Source organism: Bos javanicus, chromosome 6 (genome assembly GCF_032452875.1).
Source record: "Bos javanicus breed banteng chromosome 6, ARS-OSU_banteng_1.0, whole genome shotgun sequence".
In the NCBI taxonomy this organism is placed as follows: Eukaryota; Metazoa; Chordata; class Mammalia; order Artiodactyla; family Bovidae; genus Bos; species Bos javanicus.
The window spans coordinates 45753398-45769522 of NC_083873.1; the positions used below are offsets into that span (position 1 = coordinate 45753398).

Here is a 16125-nt window from a genome sequence, read left to right on the forward strand (position 1 = left end):
AAAAGCAGTCCCTGCCCTGAAATTAAAAAAAAAATCTAGTAGACTGGATAAACGCTAAACCTGATACAGTCATGAAAAGAACTGAAACATAAATACCAGGGAGTTCACCCAAAAAATGGCACAGAGAGACGAAAGTTTGAAAGTACGTAAGAACAGTTAAGGAATACGGAGGGTAGTTTGAGAGGCTACCACATACAGCATATAAAAGTTGCAGAGAGAGATAGTAGAGAAAAATAATAAAGAAATAAAGATTCAGAATGGTAGGAAGACTGCCCCCCTCCTTCCCAGATGCAAAGTGCATCCTGAGTGAAGCTGCAGAACACTCAAGATCAAAAATCTTAAAGAGATTTTCAGAGAGATGAGTTAGATTTCCTAGAAAAGAATCACAACTAGACTGACAGCTACTGTCTCACTGGCAACAGAAAAGGGTTAATGATGATAACAGTTAGCATTTGAATGATACTATGTGCAAGGCACCACACTGGATATTTTGATTAAATTAACTAATTTAATCCTAACAAGAATTCTGTGAGCTAGGATTCTCATCATCATCTTCTTTTTTAAAATTTATTGTTTTTATTTATCTACTTTTCTTTGGCCGTGCTGGGTCTCTATTGCTGGGTGGATTTTCCTCTAGTTGCAGCAAGTGGGGTTACTCTTCAGTTGTCTCTCCTCGAGGTGGTTTCTCTTGTCACAGATCACAGGCTCTAGGATGCGCAGGCGTAGTAGCTGTGGCTCTCAGCTTGCAGAGCGTGGGCTCAGTAGTTGTAGCACACAGGCTTAGTTGCCCCACAGTATGTGGGATCTTCCTGGACCAGGGATCGGACCCATGTCACCTGCATGGCAGGCGGATTCTTTACCACTGAGCCACCAGGAAAGCCTCCATCATCCTCTTTTTTATAGCTGAGGCAACTGACCAAAAGGAAGTTTTTGTCACTCCTGTCCAGGTTATTACAGTCAGTAAGAGGAGGAGTTGGTACTCAAATTAAGTGGATGTGGTTCCTAATGCTCATCACCATCAGTGTACACTGCTTCTCCCTGCAGAGAAATATATTCAGGATAATGAGGATGAATAAATGACAGTCTCAAATTTTAACTCCAACTACTTTAGGAAATGTTTTGGCACACAAAGCTTAAAGGCATATATTACTCATAGACCTTCATTAAAATTATTAACATATATTTTCAATGACAATAAAAAATAATTCAAGGGAAAGGAAGGTATGAGAGTCAAGAAATAATAATGAATTGACCTTCTATGTTGGTTCAGTTCAGTTCAGTTCAGTCGCTCAGTTGTGTCTGACTCTTTGCGACCCCATGAACCACAGCATGCCAGGCCTCCCTGTCCATCACCAACTCCTGGAGTCCACCCAAACCCATGTCCATTGAGTCAGTGATGCTATCCAACCATCTCATCCTCTGTCATCCCTTTCTCCTCCTGCTCTCAATCTTTCCCAGCATCAGGGTCTTTTCCAATGAGTCAGCTCTTTGCATCAGGTGGCCAAAGTATTGGAGTTTCAGCTTCAACATCAGTCCTTCCAGTGAACACCCAGGACTGATCTCCTTTAGGAGGGACTGGTTGGATCTCCTTGCAGTCCAAGGGACTCTCAAGAGTCTTCTCCAATACCACAGTAAGAAGCAAAAACACTGAATTTTCTTCTTTATGAGATATACTTGACATAAGACATCATATTAGTTTCAGGTGTACAACATAATGATTCAGTATGTGTATATACTTCAAAATGATCACCACTATGAGTCTAGTTGGACTTTCCTTGTAGCTCAGTGGGTAAAGAATCTGCCGGCAATGCAGGAAACCCACGTTCAATTCCTGGGTCTGGAAGATCCCCTGGAGAAGTAAATGGCAACCCACTCCAGTATTCATGCCTGGAGAATCCCATGGACAGAGGAGCCTGGACAGTCACAGTCCATGGGGTTGCAAGAGTCAGACACAACAGTGACTGAACCACCACCATGAGTCTAGTTAACATCTGTCACCACACATAGTTCCAAATTTTTTCTTGTGATGAGAACTTTTAAGATCTGGTCTCTTAGCAACATTCAAATATACAATACCAGAGTACTATTAGCTATATAAAAATACTGTTCTTTTAAAGAAGAGACAAAACTTAAGCAAAATTAATGTGATAAGTAACAAAAAAAAACTAGTTTCCTTTCATGCTGTATAAAGGAGAATAGAAATACTGAGTGACTTTAGATTTTTTTTTAATTATGAAGATAATAATAAAAGAACCTATAGCTTCTTCACCAACAGAAAGGGAAAAGAGGGAATATAGAAAACTAAATCAATGCAGCAGAATGAATGGAAGGAATAAAAGGAAACAATTAAAAAATGGCAAATAGAAAGTACAAAATAAAATGGTAGAAATACCTTCAAATACATCAGGAATTCTGGTAAAGGTAAATGGAATAAATTCACTGATAAAGAGGCAGGGATTATCCGATTGAATTTTTTAAAATCATGGGGCATACTTACAAAGTCACATAGAAAGATTACAATAAGGATGGGTAAAGATATAGCATGCAAATACTAGCATTAAGAAAGCTAATATTATAATACTTACATCAGACAAAATAGAATTTAAAGCAAAAAAGCATTAGTAGTGCAAAAGAAGTGCAGGAGATAATATTGAAAGAAATGAACCCTTAAGAATATATGGAAGTCATACTCCACCAGAAAATTACTAGAACTAATCAATGAATATAGTAAAGTTGTAGGATATAAAATCAACACACAGAAATCCCTTGCATTCCTATACACTAATAATGAGAAAATAGAAAGAGAAATTAAGGAAACAATTCCATTCACCATTGCAAAGAAAAGAATAAAATACTTAGGAATATATCTACCTAAAGAAACTAAAGACCTATATATAGAAAACTATAGAACACTGGAGAAAGAAATCAAAGAGGACACTAATAGATGGAGAAATATACCATGTTCATGGATCGGAAGAATCAATATAGTGAAAATGAGTAGACTACCCAAAGCAATTTATAGATTCAATGCAATCCCTATCAAGCTACCAACGGTATTCTTCACAGAGCTAGAGCAAATAATTTCACAATTTGTATGGAAATACAAAAAACCTCAAATAGCCAAAGCGATCTTAAGAAAGAAGAATGGAACTGGAGGAATCAACCTGCCTGACTTCAGGCTCTACTACAAAGCCACAGTCATCAAGACAGTATGGTACTGGCACAAAGACAGAAATATAGATCAATGGAAAAAAAAAAAAGAAAGCCCAGAGATAAATCCATGCACATATGAACACCTTATCTTTGACAAAGGAGGCAAGAATATACAATGGATTAAAGACAATGTCTTTAACAAGTGGTGCTTGGAAAACTGGCCAAACACTTGTAAAAGAATGAAACTAGAACACTTTCTAACACCATACACAAAAATAAACTCAAAATGGATTAAAGATCTAAATGTAAGACCAGAAACTATAAAACTCCTTGAGGAGAACATAGGCAAAACACTCTCTGACATACATCACAGCAGGATCCTCTATGACCCACCTCCCAGAATATTGGAAATAAAAGCAAAAATAAACAAATGGGACCTAATTAAACTTAAAAGCTTCTGCACAACAAAGGAAACTATAAGCAAGGTGAAAAGACAGCCTTCAGAATGGGAGAAAATAATAGCAAATGAAGCAACTGACAAACAACTAATCTCAAAAATATATAAGCAACTCCTACAGCTCAATTCCAGAAAAATAAGTGACCCAATCAAAAAATGGACCAAAGAACTAAATAGACATTTCTCCAAAGAAGACATACAGGTGGCTAACAAACACATGAAAAGATGCTCAACATTACTCATTATCAGAGAAATGCAAATCAAAACCACTATGAGGTACCATTTCACACCAGTCAGAATGGCTGCGATCCAAAAGTCTACAAGCAATAAATGCTTGAAAGGGTGTGGAGAAAAGGGAACCCTCTTACACTGTTGGTGGGAATGCAAACTAGTACAGCCACTATGGAGAACAGTGTGGAGATTCCTTAAAAAACTGGAAATAGAACTGCCTTATGACCCAGCAATCCCACTGCTGGGCATACACACTGAGGAAACCAGAAGGGAAAGAGACACGTGTACCCCAGTGTTCATCACAGCACTGTTTATAATAGCCAGGACATGGAAGCAACCTAAATGCCCATCAGCAGATGAATGGATAAGAAAGCTGTGGTACATATACACAATGGAGTACTACTCAGCCATTAAAAAGAATACATTTTAATCATTTTTAATGAGGTGGATGAAACTGGAGCCTATCATACAGAGTGAAGTAAGCCAGAAAGAAAAACACCAATACAGTATGCTAACACATATATATGGAATTTAGAAAGATGGTAATGATAACCCTGTATACGAGATAGCAAAAGAGACACAGATGTATAGAACAGTCTTTTAGACTCTGTGGGAGAGGGAGAGGGTGGGATGATTTGGGAGAATGGCATTGAAACCTGTATAATATCATATAGGAAACGAGTTGCCAGTCCAGGTTCGATGCACGATACTGGATGCTTGGGGCTGGTGCACTGGGACGACCCAGAGGGATGGTATGGGGAGGGAAGAGGGAGGAGGGTTCAGGATGGGGAACACGTGTATACCTGTAGCGGATTCATGTTGATATATGGCAAAACCAATACAATATTGTAAAGTTAAAAAATATAAATAAATTAAAAATATAAATAATAATAATAATAAAGAATATATGGAAGTCATAAACTTGTATGGCGTTACCAATAAAATCTCATAATATAAAAAGCAAAACTGGTCAAATTACCAGAAATATTGGAAATACCTATTATCATAGGTAGGTCATAGTGGAAAATTTTATCTGCTCTCATAAAGACTGTTACATAGAGCCAACAAAAAATATTTAAATTTAAGCAAAAAGAATTCAATGATTTTAAATCTGTATAAAATGCCGTACCTATGAAGTAAAGAATACATTATTTTCAAGTATATGTGGTATACTTAGAAACTAATTAGATATTCAGTTCAGTTCAGTTCAGTCGCTCAGTCGTGTCCGACTCTTTGCGACCCCATGAATCGCAGCACGCCAGGCCTCCCTGTCCATCACCAACTCCCAGAGTTCACTCAGACTCACGTCCATCGAGTCAGTGATGCCATCCAGCCATCTCATCCTCTGTCGTCCCCTTCTCCTCCTGCCCCCAATCCCTCCCAGCATCAGAGTCTTTTCAAATGAGTCAACTGTTTGCATGAGGTAGCCAAAGTATTGGAGTTTCAGCTTCAGCATCAGTCCTTCCAATGAACACCCAGGACTGATTTACTTTAGGATGGACTAGTTGGATCTCCTTGCAGTCCAAGGGACTCTCAAGAGTCTTCTTCAACACCACAGTTCAAAAGCATCAATTCTTCAGTGCTCAGCCTTCTTCACAGTCCAACTCTCACATCCATACATGACCATAGGAAAAACCATAGCCTTGACTAGATGGACCTTTGTTGGCAAGGTAGTATCTCTGCTTTTCAATATGCTATCTAGGTTGGTGACAACTTTCCTTCCAAGGAGTAAGCGTCTTTTAATTTCTTGGCTGCAATAACCATCTGCAGTGATTTTAGAGCCCCCCAAAATAAAGTCTCTCACTGTTTCCACTGTTTCCCAATCTATTTCCCATGAAGTGATGGGACCAGATGCCATGATCTTAGTTTTCTTAATGTTGAGCTTTAAGCCAACTTTTTCACTCTTCTCTTTCACTTTCATCAAGAGGCTTTTTAGTTCCTCTTCACTTTCTGCCATAAGGGTGGTGTCATCTGCATATCTGAGGTTATCGATATTTCTCCCAGCAATCTTCATTCCAGCTTGTGCTTCTTCCAGCCCAGCATTTCTCATGATGTACTCTGCATAGAAGTTAAATAAGCAGGGTGACAGCCTTGACGTACTCCTTTTCCTATTTGGAACCAGTCTGTTGTTCCTGATCTCCTTGCAGTCCAAGGGACTCTCAAGAGTCTTCTTCAACACCACAGTTCAAAAGCATCAATTCTTCAGTGCTCAGCCTTCTTCACAGTCCAACTCTCACATCCATACATGACCACAGGAAAAACCATAGCCTTGACTAGATGGACCTTTGTTGGCAAGGTAGTATCTCTGCTTTTTTTTTTGTCCAGTTCTAACTGTTGCTTCCTGACCTGCATATAGGTTTCTCAAGAGGCAGGTCAGGTGGTCTGGTATTCCCATCTCTTTCAGAATTTTCCACAGTTTATTGTGATCCACACAGTCAAAGGCTTTGGCATAGTCAAGAAAGCAGAAATAGATGTTTTTCTGGAAGTCTTATATATTAGATCACAGTATTTTAGAAGAAATAAAAAAATAAGGTCCACAGCCTCTGTCCAAAATGTGATTAAATGGAATATCAAACTTCCAAAAGTCTAGAAGCTAAGCAATGTACTCTAAATAAGAGAAAAGAAGCCGTCATGGAACAGAAAATAGTTTGAATGGAAAAACATTAAAAGTATTACATATCAAAACTTAAGAATACAGATGAGCGATGCTTAGAGCTAACAGATAAAGTGACAGTTGAAACTAATGTCCCATCAGCCACTCAGTTCTCTTCCCTGAAAGCCATTCATGTTCCCAGTCTCTTCTGGATCCTTCCATAGATATTCAAAGACACATGCAAGCACATACACATAGGCTTAGGAAGGTGCCATAACAATGTGTTTAGTATGCTAGCATTGGTATAGAAAATTTATAAGCAATATATACAAGTTTCAACTGATAATATATATTGAAGATTTCCCCTTTAAAAAAAAAATGACTGCTTGGTATTTATTGTGAAACTTTAGAAACATTCCAGTAAAATCAGAAACAAGACAAGAATGCTCACTTCCACCAACTCTTCAATATTTTACTGGAGCTCCTTGCTAAGGCAATGACTTGAAAAATAAATAAGCAGTATACAAATTGGAAGGAAAAAGACAAAAGTCTTTATTTGCAAGTAGAACAATCATCTGTAAAGAAGTCCCAAGGAAAACCCCAAGAAAATCCACTGTCAAATTATTAGAATGAATAAATGAGTTTAACAAGGCTGCTGCATGTAGTCAACATTTTTAAAAATTATTGTTTTTATATACACCAATAATCAATTCAGAATTTTAATTGGAAAAAAAAAATCCCATTCATACCACCCAGGGTCACATCCTCACATCACCATGAAAAACAAAGAGAAAAGAATATTGTGCCAATAGGCTCCAGTTGGAGAAGGCAATGGCACCCCACTCCAGTACTCTTGCCAGGAAAATCCCATGGATGGAGGAGCCTGGTAGGCTGCAGTCCATGGGGTCGCTAAGAGTCAGACACAACTGAGCGACTTCACTTTCCCTTTTCACTTTCATGCATTGGAGAAGGAAATGGCAACCCACTCCAGTGTTCTTGCCTGGAGAATCCCAGGGACGGGGAAGCCTGGTGGGCTGTCATCTCTGGGGTCGCACAGAGTCGGACACGATGATTGGATCAATATGGGTTCTAGGAGAGAGACGGTCTCCCTCCTTCTGAAGGACCTTGGCTGGAGCAGATGGATATCTCCTTTTCTATGATGTGGAAAAACAGTGCCAGAGAATGAGCCCTCACAGAGGAAAACAAAGCTTATAGCTGCCTAGAGACAGTCCTGATTATATCACAGGAGTGCCCTGGATTCAGCCATGCCTGGAGCCAAATAGCTACATAATTCCAGCACTTGGGCCAGTCCATTTCCCTTTTGCTTCAACTCCTTTGAATTTGGGTTCCTATCACTTAAACCCAGAGTCTTGACCAACTCAGCCTCTAATTTCTAGGGCAGCTCGTTTGGCACGTAACATGGCAACCAGTGAGGCTGGTTCCTCTGAATGTCCCGCTTCTTCTCCAGAAAGCCTTGGCTCATGTCTGCTCTGTGTCAGGGCAATCAGACCAGGCTCCTGGTTTCTCTCAGAATAAGCCTTTCTTTTTTTGGCAAATTTTTCTCCCCATATGGTTGATCAGGCTTTGATGCTAAGATAATTTAGAGGCATATCAGTTAGCTAGAGGTAGCTTAAGCAGAATTTCCAGTACTTGCAGGCTTTGTCTGAAGCCTTTCCCTGTACTGATATGTATGTGTCAACACTGTCTCCCTCCTCACCTCTCTATATAGGCCACAGGTACACACGACCTCACCACCCCATTCCCTGCCTCTCAGCCTGATGCCTCACTTGAAGACAGCTCTTGTAGGTTCAGGAGCCCTGCTTGCAAAGCTCTGTGTGAGGCACCAGGGGCCCCAGATGTCAGGCACCCCTGGGTGTTCTTTGGAGCCAGAGATGCTACCTCTCATCTGCGGTCATAGTTTAAGGAGCTGGGGTACAGGGATCTCTACCTTACTTAATCACCCCTTTCATCACGCGAGTGGTCTCTCTAGAGGGCTTCCCGGGTGGTGCAGTGGTAAAGAATCCGCCTGCCAAGGCAGGAGACACAGGAGATGTGGTTTCAATCCATGGGTTGGGAAGACCCCCTGGAGTGGGAAATGGCAACTCACTTGAGTATTCTTCCCTGGAAAATTCCATGGACAGAGAAGCCTGATGGGCTGCAGTCCATGGGGTCACAAAGAGTCTGATACAACTGAGAGACATGGACACACACACATCCACTCCAAAACCCGCCATATTTCCCTAGAGCTACCCATAGAAACTGCCCTGCTTGAGGCTAGTTCCTTCCTGCACATTCTTTCTCTACCCTCCTCCCACCCTGACTGGTTGGCTGACCTACTCCATTCCTTGTAAAAATGCCAAACTTGTTCTCCTCTCAAGGCTTCCGCACTTGATGCTTTCCCTGTCTATAATATCTTCTTTCTTCCTCCCACCTTCAATCCTACAAAGCCCACTGTATGTTCCACCTCCTCCATGCAGTCCTCCCTGGTCTTTCTGAGTCTCCCAATCTACAGTGTACCTTTTTCCTGAATAATAGTTGTTCCATAATCAGAATCACACAGTTATTGTCTAATTGTATATATGGTGGGTCTGAATCCATCTGCCTTTCCTCCTAACTAAATTACATGCTCCCTGACCATCACTTACCCATCTTTTATTCCCCTCCCTCCATCTCGGCATCTGGCAGAGCTAGGTGTACAGTTTGGAGATAGTTTCTTACACTTACATGATCATAAGTATCACTTTGGGAATTTGTTTTAGAAATACAGATGTCTTGACTTGCCTCCTGGAGATTCTGACTTAGTAGGTGTGGGGTAAGATGCTGGAAACTGTATTTTCAAAAGCACCCTGTAGAGGCTTTTGTTGAGGCAAGTTTAGAACAGAAGCAGTTAGAGTGAGCATATTGTAAAACCCAGATCAAGACATATCTGAAAAACTCAAGTGTTTTTATGAGAACAAAGCATAGGATATTTGACATGTATGTGGGCCTGGAAATTCCAGGACGTGAGGTTCTCCTGGTGATGTCATTCCATTTTTGGGTTTATATTGTATGATGGCTGAGAGAATGGGCTTGGAGTCTGACAAGGGTTTGAATCTGCCTCAGCCACTCATTATGGGACTTTGGACATTACATTTAACTTTTCTGAGACCGTTTCCTTATCTTTTCATGGAAAATAACAATAGGAGCCACTTTCCAGGATTTCTATGAGAATGAAACAAGGTCTTATGTGAAAAGCACTCAACTCCACGCCTGGCACAGAGCAAATATTTGTCACATATTTGTAACAATTACAAGTATTGAAGCTGGGAGATATGCCAGGCTGGAGGTGGTTGTAAAATAGAGGAAACACTTTGTTGGTGGGGCACATTCTCTGCTCCTTTTGGGAGGGACCACTTGAAGGGAAACCTTAGTCCTAAGGCCAACGCTTACCCACCACTAGAGGGGGTGCAGGGGACCCCAACAGCATGAAGTAACTTCTCAGCAGACTGAGAAGTTGTGTTCTATTTATTTTGTTAACAATAACAATTGCAATAATAATATTATGCTCCCAGCTTTGTATCTTTGCTGAGTAAGAGAAAATTTCCTTCCTCAGTCTTTACGGAAAGGAAATTTGCTTCCTCAGCACAATTGAAAAGTATTCCTTGCCTTTGGGAGTTGTGTGTCCCCTTGTCCTACCTTTGATCACAGGAGATTGGGAGGGCAGAAATGGCTAGAAGACAGAAAGCCTGATCTTCTCTGCTCCTAAAGCCAGAGGAAGAGCTGTGACCAAGACTCAGGCTCCCAGGTGGTATCACTTAAGACAGAAAAACCCAGGCTATTAAAATGTACTGACTGTGTCTTATGTGAGAAAGGGAGACAGGGAGACAGGATTGCAGTCGAGTGGGTTGGATGGGATTTCTTGTCCAAGCACTAGGTCAGTTGGTCAATGGATGAATGAATCGATGGGACAATTGTTCAATGGGCTTTCTCCTACTGGCAATAGACACTTCCATTACCAATCATTCTGGGTCAGGAAAAGGACAGAGTCTTAGTGTAGGCACTGGGAAACTTTCCTTTTCTCTTAGGGGCCAAAGGGCAGTTAGACCTGTACTGTGATGGGAGAAGACACCAAGAAGTGCCATTCTGGGGGAGGTTCATGGCACCACTTTGGGAACAGCGGTGCCATGTTTCCATGTCACCTGGAGTTCTGCCAAGTAGGTGGGGGATGCCAAGATCAAGCAGTAGTCATAAAGCCCTCTCTGGTTTGTGACTCTGTTGTCCTAAACTTCAACAGAACTTTACATGAAGAATTTGGTGGTGGGAAACATTTAGCAGAAAAATTGTCCCCTCTTACTCTAGGGGTTTCAGCAGCAGCCCACCAACAGAGAAGCTAGTGGGGGGAGCCAAAGAGGCCTTCCTGGAAGAGGTGGTACTGGGCTGGATTGTCAGTAACCTTATGTCACGGAGCCAAATACTTCTGATTCGTTTTGGAGGTCACATTGACCCCACAGTCCATCTCAAGATCCTTAGAACTGACATCTCACAGTATCTCACTAGAATGATTTCAAGGACAGAATTGATTTCAAAAACTGCTGTGAACTGGGTCTCCTTCCCCTCCTCATGTAGGGCCATCCCTCTGGCCTTGACTCCCCCTTTGGCAAAACTGCATTCTCCCTCCACATACCCTGACACACACTCAGAAATAACAGGGTTCCTGTGGATCCAGCCTGCCAGGAGCAAGATTTGCCAAAGCGGAACTAGAGCCAAGTGGGTGGCCCATGAGTGAGCAATGGGGACTGCACATGACCCGGTTCCAGGCTGGAAAGGGAGGCAGGCTCCTAGCCATTTCCTCCAACCTCAGAAGTGAGTTGGCGACTGGCAGTTCATATGAGGTCCCCCTGACATCTCCGGTCAGGAATGCAACTTGCTGGTGATTCTGAAGCAAAAAGCAGAGAGAAGTGTTTAGCAGGCAAGACCATCACATGTGCCCATGGACCTTGGTCTGCTTAACAAGTGAAGGCTCTGCCCTCGCCCAGCTTTCAGCAGAGCTTCCTGAGGCTCATGTATGGGTGGACATGGGCCTTCCAGGACTCTTCGACCACCTGAGACCTGGCAGAGCAAGGCTCTGGCAGCCCAGCTTTGTTTTTAAACCCATAAATCCTTGAATCTCACAATAGTGGGAGGGAATGGTGGCTGGAGGCAGGTCCTTAGTTGCAGTTTTGCTGACTGTGCCAACATTTATGGTTTGGAAACATCGCTGGATAAAGGGATCCAAGGATGGGATGGAGGAAGGGCACAAGCTCTACTCTTAACCTCAAAGTACACTTGTTCCTGATGCTAGCTCCTAGTTCTTGACCTTGTGTCTTGCTCCATACATATTTTTATCTCCTCTAACATGTCCCTGCCACAGCCTGGCTGACAGCTCCTGTTGGTTGCTATCACCCAAACCAGGGCTGGCTTAGCTCAATGTGCAAGGGGTGCCCTGGGTTTGGATCGTGTGCTGAGTGGGAGTATATTCAACACATGGGTGCTAGAGGGCACTATAACAGTGCTCCTTAAACTTTAATGTGCCTTGGAATTAATCAGGACTGGTGGGCTGCCGTCTATGGGGTGCACAGAGTCAGACACGACTGAAGCGACTTAGCAGCAGCCGCAGCAGCCTGTTAAAATGCGATTCTGTTTCAGTAAGCGTGGGTGGATCCCAAGTTTCTGCAGTTCTAGGAAGTCCCCAGGTAATGCCGATGCTGCATCAACATGACCACACATTGAGAATGAAGCACCAGAGGGCTCTGCAGCTATTGCCACGGGCTCAGGATTTAGAGGGCTTCCCTGGTGGCTCAGATGGTAAAGAATCTGCCTACATTGTGGGAGACCTGGGTTCAATCCCTGGGTCTGGAAGATCCCTTGGAGAAGGTAATGGCAACCCATTCCAGTATTCTGGCCAGGAGAATTCTATGGACAGAGGAGCCTGGTGGACTAGGTGGTTCAGTGGTAAACAATCTGCCTGCAATGCAGGAGCCACAGGAAATGTAGGTTCAGTCTCTGGGTCGGGAAGATCCCCTGAAGGAGGAAATAGTAACCCACTCCAGTATTCTTGCCTGGAGTATTCCATGGACAGATGAGTCTGGTGGACTACAGTCCATGGGGTTGCAAAGAGTCAGACATGACTGAGTGACTTAGCATGTGTGCACAGGACTTGGAATTCCCAGGAACAGGGGTCCAAGTACTATCCCCGTTATAATGACCAGGTGATTCTCTACACAATCTATTGAGAGACACATAAGATCAATGTTTGTATGAGGCCTTAGGGAGTATGATTCCCTTTTACCTACTCTGGCTTGTCCTCTAAGTGTTTGATTCCCCTTTGCATCTTCCCAGCTTTTAGGGCCAACCAGTCTCCCTGGAATGCCCGGTCCATTGGTAGCAGTACTAATGAGCAGAGATCTCCTCCCCTCCATCAGTCTCAGCTCCAGGGTCATCTTTTCTGGGACCCAACTGAAAAGAGTAAGCACCTCTTCTAAAGATACTACTCTGATCTGGATCGTATTAATATAAGTATGATATTTGTCGTCATGTGACTGTGATGACGCATCTATGTAACTGCCATGTCTGCAATCCTTGAAGGCAGGGAATAATAACCCAGTGTCTGGTGCATATTTTATGTTTGTTGAATCAATTATGCCATTATTCCTGATCTCTCTTTCTCAGGAGGCCCCAACCTTACTTCCTTGGAGACATTTCTATGTTGCTGCTGCTGCTGCTAAGTCGCTTCAGTCGTGTCTGACTCTGTGCGACCCCGTAGACGGCAGCTCACCAGGCTCCCCTGTCCCTGGGATTCTCCAGGCAAGTTTCTATGTTAAATAGCACCAATTTTATTCAACCTCCACTCTTTCTTTTCAGGGCAGTTGAAGACACTGATTGTCAACCTTGGCTTTGCTTTAGAATTAATAGGGAGTTAAAAATTCTGACTCTAACCCTCAGAGAGTCTGATTTATTTGATCTGGGCACCAGGATTTTTAAAAACTTCTCAGTGAGTCTCACATGCAGACTAGTTTGAAAACCACAGGAGGTGGGAATTATAGGTTTAACACCCAGCACTTCAGTCTCAAGTCAGCACTGCCATCAGACCCCTTCTAGTCACTGTCCCCCTAGTGCTGCAGAGGAGGCTCTTATCTTGGGCTTGAAACTAAGCTCCTTCTGATAAACAGAGGCTATAGAACTACATGGATCAGGCTAACATAAGACTGATGTAGGTTTGAATCCCAGCTCCATCATTTAACTAGAGGTTTGACTTGAAGCAATTTTCTCAGTCTCCCTAAGCCTGATGTCCTAACCAGTAAAATGGGATAAAGGCCTATTAGTCAGTTTCCAGTAGGTAATGAATGATCCCCAAAACTTAGTGGTTGAAAGCACAACATTTAAGCTTTCTGGCAACTATGCGGGATAGCTGGGCATTCTTCTGGTCTGGACTGGCTTTGCTGGGGTTGGATGGCCTAGGATGGCCTCCTCAGATGTCTGGCAGTTGACTTGATGTCAGCCAGGGTGGTAGGGGTGGCTTGTTGGGTATCTGCATCCCCCATCATCCAGCAGCTAGCCAAGGCTGGCTCACATGGTGACAGTCACGGCGTTCTTGGTGCTTCAGGAGACAGAGCATCACTTTACTTCTCATGCCTCTTTTTGCTAATGTTCTGTTGGTCAAGGCTAGACAAGGCCAGTTCAGCATCAGTGTGGGAGAAAATACCAATAAAGCTCACCTTACTATACCTGTTTATAATTTGAAGAAAAGGTATAAAATAAAAGTCCCGTTGGCACTCCAGTTCCAGCAACCAGGACTTCCCTGGTCTTTTCCTTAATACTCATGCACTCAGAATAATAATGATCACAATATATTTTGAGCCCCAGGAGTTTAGTCAATGACAACAATTTCTTTGACACACAGGCCATAATTTTTGTTGCAGTTATCTCCTTACAGGTTAGGTCATCAATTCATCTTGGTGAAAATTTTTTAAATGGGTGCAAATGCCAGTCCCCTTCTTCCCCCAGAGCTTTATTATCCACTGGGAGAGGCATGCAGGTAAATGGAATCCAGAAGTCAGCTTGAACTTCAGATTTATGTCTGTCTGCATGTGTTTTCTCTGCTTTTGCCTGTGTCGACCTGCACACAGAAATCCTTCCCCTTCAGAGTTCCACATCAGGCAAATGTGTTTGTGAGCAGTGGAGATTTTACTGGAGGCTTTACTAGGAAACGGCTTCCCGGGTGGCTCAGTGGTAAAGAATCCACCTGCCTGTCAATGCAGGAGACCCAGGAGATGTGGGTTTGATCCCTGGGTTGGGGAGATCTCCTGGAGGAAGAAATGACAACCCCTTCAACATTCTTGCCGGGAAAATCTCATGGATAGAGGAGCCTAGCAGGCTGCAACACGGGGGTTGCAGAGTCGGACACGACTGTGTGACAAAGCACACACACAGTCACTGAGGAAACAAGAAAAGGGACATCTGGTACCCATCAGTCATCAGCTTAAACTTCCCATCTGGATGTTTCTGTTCATCAAAGCTCCTCTTCTGTTGCTCACCTCCAGGAGGGTTTTATCCCCCCATGGCCCAAAACCTTTCCTGGAGCAGCCCCCAGCCTCACCAGCAACTACCCCCAATTCCCAAATTCTCTACCACCTCTTTGAAACGCAAAGTTACCAGCTCTCTTTCAACTACCCTACATCAAAATATTTTCTCTTCTTCTATTTGCAAATTAAACCCACCCAGCTTAGAAATCAGGGTAGGAACCATCTTAGGCTTCTCAACAATGCACTTTGAGATCTTACCCTTTTCCTCATCCCAAAAAAACTTACCGAATTATTTATTCTGATGATCTCCCCAAGGACACTTCTGTGAGGAAAAATTTTCACCATCTTATTACAATTATTTCTAATATCAAATATTTTGAATTTTGTGCAAGAGCAAAAGGAAGGAGTGATACTTTCTAACGAAAACATGAAGGAAGGCTTCCTTGAGCATGCGACATTTGAACCAAACTCTGATGAAATTCCTTCAAGAGGGATAGCTAGTAATTTCAAAACTAATCATTTCAAAATGTGTTCATTCTTCTGATCACTTAGCCCAATTCCACAAATCCAGGTTATATCCCTTTATACTATCCCCTACCCCATCCTGATATTCACTCTTAATTGGAGATTTAGACTAAAGGAGTTAACATGACTTTCTTTTCTGGATAGTTATCAAGATGGGGTAAGAGGCCCAAGTTCCCCCTATTCATGTCACAAGAAACATGGAAAAAGCTTATTGGTCCTATACTTTCAATTGCTACCCGCAAATTGTCTATGTGTCATTGGTTACTTTGGTTTTTGTTTGGCAGGGATTTATTGTTGTTTTTCACATGCTTTGGATCTAGACTAATCGTGGCACTTAGATGTCTCTGTGGCCTCACAGAATAAGATGCTTGGAATTGGTCATCAGAACAAGCCAAGGACTGCAAAGAAATTCCTTAGTATTTGCTACATTATTTGATTCTTTGTGTCAAAAATGAGTTAGGTGAAAGAATTCATTCATCTTTTACTACACTGAGAGATGAAGGCAATTTTTCTCATAGGACTCAGGGCTAAAGTAAATTGTCTCTTAGACTTCTCTGCCACATTTAGCTGAAACTGAAATTCATGGGGAACAGATCTTCCTCTTAAGAATGTTGCCTCCTGAAACA

The 16125-nt window shown here is 42.5% G+C and overlaps 1 long non-coding RNA gene across 1 annotated transcript in view; it reads right to left on the reverse strand.

The window, feature by feature from the left end:
* Nucleotides 1-629: 629 nt before the first annotated feature.
* LOC133249424 (uncharacterized) overlaps nt 630-16125 on the reverse strand; it is a 79933-nt gene continuing 64437 nt past the window's right edge. Inside the window, exon 5 of the long non-coding RNA XR_009736947.1 lies at nt 630-1038. This is a non-coding gene — a long non-coding RNA (uncharacterized LOC133249424). The remainder of the gene's footprint in view (nt 1039-16125) is intronic.